Consider the following 9,929-nt stretch of genomic DNA (forward strand, 5'->3'; position numbering starts at 1 on the left):
TATTATTCATCCTATCTTTTTAATATGCGAACAGTTAAACAAGTTGGGCTCATATGACACATACAAGCTTACATCTTGCTTTTTTAATTTAACATTATGTTGGGAGCCTTTCCCTATGTCATTAAAATTTTTAGGGTATAATTTTAATAGTTGTAAAATATTCACAGCAAGTTACTGGGAGATCCAGTATTGCAAAAGGGTCTTGAATGCTTGATTAACTGCCATGCCCATATTTACCAAACCTGAAAGGTGACCAATCAACCTTTGCATGGAGTCAGACTTCCTTCAGACTTCTCAGGTAGAGTCAGTACAACCTTGGACCACTATCTCACCTCTCTGGCCTTGTTTCCTCACTCCTACATGCTGTGGTTAGTAGAAGATGACGGCTAAAGTCCCTGCCAGATCTAACCCTCCAAGGAGCTCTTGGTAAGGATCTAAGTCAGGGGCATGGGAAAGTAGAAGGAATTAGCCTATGGTGCAAGTTTAATCACCACCATCACCTTCCTCCTGAAAGGAGAGGCAGGTAGAGCCACCTGTGGCAGCATGTCTGGATGACGTCGCCTGAGGCTCTGGATGCTACAATAGGAACTTACTGCCCCTGAGTCAACTATGTTATTGTGGAAAGTACACAGGCCTTTGCTAACATTTAGGCCTGGGTTCAATCCTAGGATCTAATACTTTCAGCTCTGTGGCCTTTAGAACTTGACCTTCTCTCTGTTTCCTTCACTGCTAAATGGGGTAATAATATCTACCTCAGAGATCACTGTGGGGTTAAATGTGATATGTGAACGTACATAGGTCCACCCTAACGTACCATTTATATTCAATAGATACATGTTCCTTTTCTTATACACTTTTTCAAGTCCTTAAATCCCTCCTTGAGGGACAGGAAACAGTTTGAAAGCAACAGAACTGACACACACAAAATTACCCATCAAATTTTCTCTCAAGGACTCTATCAAGGAGCTGGAAGGTCCCCAGAATGTAGCTACATAGCAACATTAAGACTGCCCAGGACTCACGAATGAGGCAGGAACTTCATTTCTGGTCTCATTACTTATCACACAGGGGCTCCCCTTCTCCGGACTTCGATCAATTCACGCAGTTTGTGGTCTTAGGTATATAAATGCTGTGTGGCATAAGAAAACAAGGTGCATGAAGTTTGGATTCAGAAAGCATGGGTTTGAATCCTAACCCTTGTGCTTATTAGCCATGTCCTTAGTCTATTTAACTTCTTGGATTCCTCATAAAGGAGGGGGACAATAACAATTACCTTGCAAGGTGGAGGAAGGACTTAAAATGAAATATATAATGTGCCAGGCATGTGGTGAGAGGCTGATAAATGGCCTGTCACATCATAAAGTTGATGTGCTTAGCAGGGGAACAGACGCCTCATCAATAATAACTGCCACATCCATCGGGATAAATGTCAGTCCCTGAAGTGTGGTCTCTTTTCAAACCCAAAGAGACTCCACTTTACCACCTTCTCTTGCCCCAAAGTACAAGCTTATGTTTTGATATTTCTTTAAATCTCCAAAGAGCCCAGAAGTACCTGATACATTTGGCATTCAGTAAATATTAACGATTGATAACTTCCCAGTGGTGAAATACAACCTGCCTTCACTCACTTACTTGGGTACATGCAGATGATTCTGAAGGGTTGATTGTTCACATCTGACGCTGTTATGTGGGTAGACATATTTCTCATTCAACTTGACAGGGTATTTCAGGTTGGAGAACACCCTGGAGAGGCCATTCATCTGCTCCTCCAGGACCTCCACGGTACTGTGGTTGCTCAAGTCCCTCTCTGCCCGGTCCAACCAGGTCACATTGGGCTGGAGGTACCAGCCCTTGGAGATGCACATGGCCACGTCCTCATCATCAATCCTATCAAATACACCTGGGGTATTTCAGAGTTGGGTTGAAAAAAAAAATTAACAAAGCAATTAGTTCCTTTATTATTTCAGCCCCAGGAGGATCGGGCTAGCAGAAATCTTGCCCTGAGTTTTTACATTAACTTTTATGTAGGCAACACATCTTGAGGTTTACTGTAGTTAAAATTTTGATCCAGGCACAGTGAGAGAAAATCAGGAAACATGTATGCTCCTGCCCTCTGGGTCTCAGGTACTACTACTGCTGTATTTATTTTGGAATCTTCCCCTTTTGGGGGATTCATTTCGAATTTCCCACTGACCTCATATGCTCTGCTGAGAAATACAGAAGATAACAAATAATTCTCACTGTCAACTTCCCACTCTTTCAGCTCCTACCCTGGAGGAATTCTGCCATATGCCTCCCTCCACTACCCTGTGAGATCTCCAAGTAATTCCTTGCCTTCTACTATTGGCTTAATTGTACTTTCCAATCTTCCATATGGTGTGATGGCTGAGCACTTGTAGATAGCTTCATCCATGAAACCCACATTTCTTAGTAAAAGTGATAGAGTCCCCTCAGAAATTTCAACCTGATCCATGGAGACTCTTCCCTCATACAAAGAGTTTTGGTTCTTTAGTTGCTCTGTGTTATTGTGAAATTGGTAAACCAACTTAGAGAAAACTTTAAAAAAAACCCCATAGTACCCGAAGAAGTGGAAATATTCTTTATAATTTTTACCTCATAATCCTCTGGGATGTCTTCTCTTTCCTAAGAAAACTCAAGATTTTCTGTGCCCTCCACAAAGGAGAAATGGCAGGAGAGGGTAACATCCCTGAAAAGGCTAAAGAAGCAATGAACTTACGAAAGCACTTATAAAGACCAGTGAATACTGCCCAGGCCAGTGGTTCAGTTAGTTGGAGCATCATTCCATACACCAAAGGTTGCAGATTTGATTCCCGGTCAGGGCACATAACCAGGTTGCAGGTTTGATTCCTGGTCAGGGTGAGTATTTGAGGCAATCAATGGATGCTTGCTTCTCTGTCACATTGATGTTTCTCTCTCTAATTTAATTTTTAAAAATTAAATTAAAAAATAATAAAACAAGACCAGTGCCTACTGTATTAGGTGGGTTTTAGTAACAGGTAAAGGAAATCACTGTGGCTGTTTCAAGCAGATAGAAATTTAGTACAGAAATTTGGCATTTACAAAATCATTGGAAGATTGAAAGAATGAGCCCAAAGATGGGCATAGAAGGTGAGATTTGCAATGTGTGTGATTTGTCTGTCCCCACATTATGCTAGGTACAGAATGCTCTTTCCTTAATTCCTACCTCAGTGTTAGAAAAAAGATTAAATGAATTAATTCAGGAAAAGCTTTTAGAACAAATCTAGCTCATTGAAAACACGTAATAAGCTATCTGACATATTAGTCAGGATTCTCCAGAGAAATAGAGCAAACAAAGCCTATATAAAGAGATCACGTTATTATGGAGGTGAGAGACCCAAGATCTGCAGTGGGCAAGGTGGAGATGCAAGAATTCAATGGTATATGATTTCACTTATATGTGGAATCTAAAGAACAAAATAAACAGACAAAATAGAAACGGAGAACAGGCTGACAAATGTCAGAGGGGCAGGGGTTAGGGGACTCAGTGAAAAAGGTGAAGGAATTAAGCAGTAAAAATTGGTAGTTACAGAATAGTTACAGGGATATGGATTGCAGCATGGGGACTATGGTCAATAATGTCATGATAACGGAGTATGGGGCAGGTGGGTGCTGGGACATCAGGGGACCACTCTGTAGAGTGCATGATTTCTGGCCACTTTGCTGTGCATCTGAAGCTAATGCAGAATAGTAATGAATGTCAACCATGGTTGAAAAAAATATCTTGGAAAACATGGAAGAGAAATTATAAAGGAAATAGAATGCATTTAACATTAACATATCCCTGTTGCTGGACATTTTGCTTCAATTTGTGATATGGTTATCCCCATATATCTCTGTATGTTTGTATGCTTAAAAAGAAAAGGGGTACAATGGTATATTCCAGTTGAATTTTGAAGGCTCAAGATGAGGGAGAGCCTGTTTCAGTTCGAGTCTTGCTCAAATTGCTGCTATTTGTTTAATGTGGTTATAATCAAGAAGCAATGGATTATAGTTATCAATAAATCTTAGTCTGAAGATGTGTAAATTCAAGTTCTAAGTCTCCCCAATGCCTAAGTCATTTCACATTGGGCAAGTCACTTAATCTCTGAGTTATAGGTTCCTTCTATATAATTAGGATGAGAACACCTGCCCCAGGTTGTTATGAAATGCTTTGGGATCCTAGAGACATGGCTTAGTCATTTTTCAGATGGACAGAGGAGTGAATCAAATGGGTGGATACCTTAGTAAGCTGCCCCTTTTCCCAATCTCTCTCATAAGAGTATGTAACTTGCTCATGAAGGGTCCTTAATTCAAGCTTCTCAGGAAAGGGTCTCAGACTCAGGAATCCAAAGGTTCTAGCCAGGAAATCATGGAACACAAACGACTGGTGATGTGATTGGTAATATAAAAGCTAACTTCTGATGTGTCTGCAGATGGTCCTATTTAAACTTGAATAACTCTTCTATTTGTTTCAATCTGCATTCTTTTAAATATATTTTTACTGCTTTCCTTCCGAGAGGAAGGGAGAGGGAGAGAGAGGTAGGAATATCAATAAAGAGAGAGAATCATTGATCAGCTGCCTCCTGCATGCCCCACACTGGGGATCAAGAACATAACCCGGGCATGTGCCTGTTAGGTTTGATGGAGCATTTGAATTGGTACCCTTCCCCCTGGAACTGGCTTTTCAGGTCATTTCACTATGGACATTCCCTTTGCTGAAGACCACTTTTCACTCGCGGTGACCACATTCCATGATCTCCCCTCCGGGTATGCACAAAGAAGTCTCCGCCCAGAAAAATCCCGCCAAAAGTCCTTTAAAAGCCACTGACTCCCCTGAGTGGGTGCTGGAGCCATCCAAGCTCAGCCACCTGGTGCGTGGATGTTTGAATAAATTCGTAATCTCTAACCACTCTGGCCTCCCGCATTCCTCCGTGCATTCCTCCTTCGGCAACCTAACAGTGTCCTGACTGGGAATCAAATCGTGACCTCCTGGTTCATAGATTGATGCTCAACTGCTGAGCCACACTGTATTATTTCTAGACCAGTGATGGCGAACCTTTTGAGCTCGGCGTGTCAGCATTTTGAAAAACCCTAACTTAACTGTGGTGCCGTGTCACATATAGAAATTTTTTGATATTTGCAACCATAGTAAAACAAAGACTTATATTTTTGATATTTATTTTATATACTTAAATGCCATTTAACAAAGAAAAATCAACCAAAAAAATGAGTTCGCGTGTCACCTCTGACACGCATGTCATAGGTTCGCCATCACTGTTCTAGACCATGTGTCTTTAGTTTCCCAAGGCCTAACAAGCTGAGGTAAAAACTCAGCAAAAAGCTAGTAATATGGGAAAACACTTTAAAAACTGTAGAAAGACACTATTTCTGAAGCACCTATTATAGTACCTAGCACATAGTATTAAGCTGTCAACAGTTGCTCTACAATGGAAGGTATTAATTAGAACTAACATACCTTTCTCTTCCTCACCTACACACGCCCCCATTCCTTTAATGTATTTGTTTGGGTTGTTCCTGACCACGAGTGAATTATCATCTTACTTTGACCTACTGCTCCCCTCTACACACACACACACACACACACACACACACACACACACACACACACAGTACCCAGTTACAGTAACCTGGGTGGACCAGGTCTTGCACTAACTCCTGAGTAGATCCCTGGAGCCTGAGACCTGTTGCCTTCAAGCTGCTGTGAGCTTGAAGAGACCAGCAGTCCAGCAGAACTGCTATAGGTCCCTGAGAGATAGGATGTGCCTGAAAACTCTAAACATGTTTCATCACTTTTCAGAGTAGTTACATTGCAGATTTTGGATACATGCCTTTTAAAAAGAAATTGTTGCATACATACTTGGAGTTAGCTGAATTATGTTAATATTTCAACATGAATATACTGTGCATCCCAACATTTTTGAAGAATTGAGTAGAGTTATAAAAAAGAACACCCTGTGTTAACTGCCCATCCAGATTTTTCAGGACAGATCTCATTTCAAATATCCTGTGATACTTATACTATAAATCAGCACATGTCAGAGTCACCTGAAGTGCAGGGATATGGGGGGCGGGGGGGAGGGCCCAGATTTGTTTTTTTTTTTTTTTTAGTTGGGCGAGTTCAAATCATAGGTGTGAATAAGTGTAGTTATCCAGATATGGCCTCAAATGGACAAACCAAATTGGGGGTGTGGGGAGGCTTTTCTCATTAAAAAATGAAATTAGAGTAAACAATAATGCTTTACAATTTGTGTCTATTTCCCCATCTGTTCTTCACTATTTCTTGTGAAACAAATACAGCATAAAACAAATGAAAAGACTGAGGTTCAGAGATTAAATCACTTGCTTTAAAACACACACACACACAAAAACACCTCCAAATCACTATTTTCTTCACTATCTCCAAAGCTGTCTTAGAAATATCCACAAGGTAGTTTTTGAAAAGCAACTCACCTGCATCATAAATAAGCAGAAGTATGTTGATAGTCAACAAAAAGAAAGGCATTCTGTAAGGAACAAAAAGAAAGGTAGAAAACTTGCCTCAGCCGAAAAAGAGTGTGGGTCAGGCATAGCCCAGCCCCCACCCCCACCCCCCACCCCGCTAGATCTGAGGAAGGCCCCCCAGACACCTCCTCCAGACTCCACACCCACCAGGTACATCCTTAGCAAAGGTGCTAAGTCCCTTAGGAGAGACTTCCAGCACCTCAGCATTCCTTATGGGATGTCTACTGAGTCAAGTTCACTCGGGCTGATCCTATGCAGATGTGTTTGAACCTAGAATTCTATTTATCTAATATACAAAGCTCTTTCTCTAAGGGAGTCACATTTAAATTCATTTGGATGAGTCTGCCCTGAGATGATATCTGAGAGGTCAGTGACAACTTCACAAGCCAACTGTCACTGGCCTTTCCGGGTATTGCTGGGGAAACGTCAACAGTGGAGGGGGTATGGTTAGAAGATATACAGGTGTATCTGGGAAGTTATGGAGTGATCCTTCCCAAATGGATAAAAATAGGCGTGGGGAAGGAAAAATAATTTTCCTTCTACTCTAAGTTATTCTGGCTGACCTAATAATCAAATTGACATGACACAGATTAACAGGAGGAAATAATCATATTTATTACATGTGTACATTCATAAGAATAGGGGACCCATGGACAAGTTAGGCAGCTGAGGCTTATATGCCATCTTTGTTGTTGTTGTTGTTTAGAATTGCTGGACATGGTAATAAGCAGACTGATTTTAATGGGTTTTATTACTGTTCATAGATATACCATATACCATGTACTCCTTTTATTTTCTACTTCCAGGGAAGACTATGCCCATCAAACCCATCCTTGGTGCCCAAGGCTCTGAGGCATGTTCTTCCAGAGTTTCTACTATGTGTACACTTACATAAACATTTTCTTTCTCCCTCCACAAAAATGAGACCATACTACACACACTGAGCAATAGGTTGTGGATACTTTCTATGTCAATAAATTTAGACTTACATCATCCATTTTCATATGCTCCATAATGGATCTATCTAATTTTCTTGGATGGGCTTTTAGAAGGTTCTTTATTTCTAGATATTATACACTGAGTTTCAAAAATAATCTTGTATTTACATCTTTGTACACATATCCAATATTATCCTTAAAGTATTGTTGTAAAGATATAGTTGCTATTCCAAAGGGGATGCATAGCAACACAGATTCATTTTTTTAAAATTAAGTTTGAAAAAATAGAAAATAAAGAAGAATATTACAATCACTTTTAAGTCTGTCACCCAGAGAACTGTTGTCCTTTTGGAATATCCTCTTTCAATCTTCTTAGGAGAACTCAATTTGTACATACTGTTTAAGTGTCCGGTTAATTTTCCTCATGACACTATTTTGGAAGCATTTCTCCATCATTAAAAATATTTTTATAACCTGGTCTACTTAGCTTCATAGTTTCTGTCTGCAACATCTCATTATCCATACTAGAAGGTCATGTCCCCAAGGACAGGGCTAAGGTCCTCTTTGTCTTTCTTATGTCCATCATGGTATTCAACACGTCATAGGCACCCAGTAAGTGTTTATTGCATTAACTACATTAAATTGAATTGGGTGTAATATTCTTACAAAGTTCTATTATTCAACAGGAAAAAAACAATAAACAGAAAAGAGAAATTCATACACTACTAAAGATGAGTATCTACTATGCCGAAACAGAAAATTCCAGCCATGCATCCTGGTATTGCCTCCAGGGTTTATGCCCTTCTCATCTCATTTTACAGGAAAACTATGAGGAGTCAATGAACTAGCTCTATGTAGATACATAAATGTAAAGGGACCAGATACAGTTGGGGTGGATATCTAAACACTTCAGTCACATTATCGGTCATTTGGCTTTCCAGTTTGTGTTCATGGCCAATAATTTCTCCCAAATAAACGGACTCTTTATTGAAAGAGCTTACCTGTATCACAGCTGGTCCCTCTGATCAGCCAGGTGAGAAGCAAGCGAGGTGGAGTCAAGCATCTCTGCAAAGGGACTGGTGTGTGGCAGTCCCCAGGGACTGCTTGGTGTTAGTGTTATTACCAAAGTCTTGCTGCAAAAGCTCGCCAAGATGCTCCACGAAACTTGATATTTCTAATGGCTGTATTATTTTTGGCCAAAAAAAAAAAAAAAAAAAGAAAGTATTTGTAAGGCAACCTACCCAAGGTGGCTGAAGGAAAAAATTCCCTTCATTTGATCTCCCTTCTTTATTCAATAACATTCTAGTCAGGAGAATGTTACATTATCCTGTAATACAGTCAGTTTGACCCATGAGTAGCTGAATGGTGTACTTTTGATAGGGACAGAAATAGAATATTGGGGGCCAGCTATAATTGTAAGAAATATTAATCATGCTCTATTAACTGTGATTGTTTTGTTAAAGAAGGCACATTCTAACCTGGCTGGGAGCTCACCTGGAAATGCAGCCCATCCTCCCCATCAGAGAGCTGAAAGATTAACAACCTTGTTGCAGAAATCAGAATTGCAAGCCCTCTGAAGACCGCCCCCCAGCCCTTTGCATATCACTAGTCTTTTGAAGACCCCCCAGCCTTTGCATGCCCACAGGCCTTTGCAAATCTCCAGCCCATATTACCTGTAAACTGCCCATTTGGCATACCCTTTGCCTACTTCCCCATGTAATCTTTGTCCCTCTACCCAACAGAAGCAGCTGGCTTATGGTGGGGTGCAGAGCAGATTTTTGTGGATGACCTGCTGCTCTCCCATACTGCTGGCAGTATTGGGATAAACACTCATATATGATTCAACCCTGTCTCTGCTGAATTGACTCAAGTAGTGACAGGCAGCATGGACCCATTGATTGTCCAGTTACAATTTGGGTAAGTGGACAAATATGCCATGCACTATCCCAAACCCTTGAAATTCAACCCTTTCCCTAGATAATGCATTACAATGTCTCCTTTTCCCTTCACACTCTCCAGTGGCCCCACTGCCTTTCTGGTATCTCCTTCTGCAAACCACAAGACAGACCCCATCATTGTGAAGGTCCACAGGCTACCAAACCTCTTTCACCTCCCAGAGGGTTTTCAGAATTCTCCAGCCTGACTGGAGAGTCTCAAAGCCACTGTAGTATTAGGGGTGCCATGTGGAAGCTGTAATTATAATGAGCAATAAAGGGATTCTCATTCATTTAAACATTTCTTCAAAACTTTTTATCAGGTAGCTTCATTTTCTATTTTTGCGACTATTTCCATCTTTCCCCTTTAATTTCACTGATTTGTAATCTTAACTTTGTTAATGTAAGACACATTGAAACCTGTAAAGAATTTTTGTGAATTTGTTTGAGCCAAACTGGCAACAATAGCTGGGAAGCAGAATCTCAAGGTATGGAGATAATGTTCCAGAGAATG

General features: G+C 40.6%; 1 pseudogene across 1 annotated transcript; it reads right to left on the reverse strand.

The window, feature by feature from the left end:
* Positions 1 to 1,624: 1,624 nt before the first annotated feature.
* Positions 1,625 to 6,544, reverse strand: LOC308515361 (butyrophilin-like protein 8; annotated as a pseudogene). Its single transcript has 3 exons — positions 6,493 to 6,544; positions 2,307 to 2,598; positions 1,625 to 1,887 (listed from the first exon to the last, which is right to left on the reverse strand). The product of its transcript is annotated as a butyrophilin-like protein 8 (transcript).
* Positions 6,545 to 9,929: the final 3,385 nt, after the last annotated feature.

Source organism: Myotis nattereri (assembly GCF_964212035.1).
Source record: "Myotis nattereri genome assembly, chromosome: 3".
Taxonomy (NCBI): Eukaryota; Metazoa; Chordata; class Mammalia; order Chiroptera; family Vespertilionidae; genus Myotis; species Myotis nattereri.